The 916-nt window shown below is 42.6% G+C and overlaps 1 non-coding gene across 1 annotated transcript; it reads right to left on the bottom strand.

Annotated features, from left to right (window-relative positions):
• Window positions 1-249: 249 nt before the first annotated feature.
• On the bottom strand, window positions 250-356 carry LOC133283847 (small nucleolar RNA R71). Its single transcript, XR_009747836.1, has one exon. It is a non-coding gene; the product is annotated as a small nucleolar RNA R71 (small nucleolar RNA).
• Between the last annotated feature and the right edge of the window lie 560 nt (window positions 357-916).

The raw sequence follows: 916 nt of genomic DNA, 5'->3' as shown, positions 1-916 counted from the left end.
GAAGCAGGGGTCTTCAATGGACTCCTTGCAGAAGATCCTTACACACACCTCACCACATTCCAAGATATCTGTGACAATTTTAAAGCTGAGGGTGTAAGAGAAGAGAGCATGGGAATGAGGTTGTTCCCTCACTCCTTAGGCTTAAAAGCAAAAATATGGATGAAAACTCTCACCCCTGGGTTAATCCACACATGGGAAGAACTCTCTAACAAGTTCATAGAGAGGTTTCTCCCAATGTCTCGACAAGCAGATGTTAGAGCAGAAATCTCTAACTTCAGAATGTTTTATGGAGAAAATCTCTATGAAGCATGGGAGAGATACAAGGACATCATAAGAAAATGTCCAAACCATGGGGTAGAAAGTTGGGGAGTGTTACAATCTTTCTATAAAGGACTTGATCATACTTCTCAGTCTCACTTAGATTTTGCTGCAGGAGGATATTTCTTTACAGGAACACTTGAATCAAGATATGAAATCATACAAGGGACTGCTGAAAGATATCTCCAATGGCCAATAGACAGAGTGAGCCCGGTAAGGAAGCCAGGCATGCTAGAACTAGATAAACAAACTGCCATGGAAGCCCAGCTGACATCACTCATGAATGAAGTGAAGAACCTAAAAGCCGACCAAGCAGCACCAAGGATGGAAGTCTTACAACTCACAGCAACTGAAACAGAACCATGCTCAGCCTGTGGTGACCTTCATGACTCAACAGACTGCCCATCCACTGCATTGGTGTGTTATGCAAAAAAATTTGGCAATAGGAACTTCACCAGAGACAAACAACAAGCAGGACGAAATACACATTCAAGCTCTGGAGGAACTATCAGTAAGGATCAGAACCACAACACCCAATGAAGGCCACTCATTAACTAGAGACCATTCAACAACAATCAACAGCAGCAATATCAGCAAA

Source organism: Gastrolobium bilobum, unplaced genomic scaffold (assembly GCF_033153095.1).
Source record: "Gastrolobium bilobum isolate Gb01-03AN ecotype WA unplaced genomic scaffold, APGP_CSIRO_Gbil_v1 utg116680, whole genome shotgun sequence".
Taxonomy (NCBI): Eukaryota; Viridiplantae; Streptophyta; class Magnoliopsida; order Fabales; family Fabaceae; genus Gastrolobium; species Gastrolobium bilobum.
The sequence above is the reverse complement of the archived record's forward strand: the minus strand, read 5'-3'. Positions and strand labels throughout refer to the sequence as shown.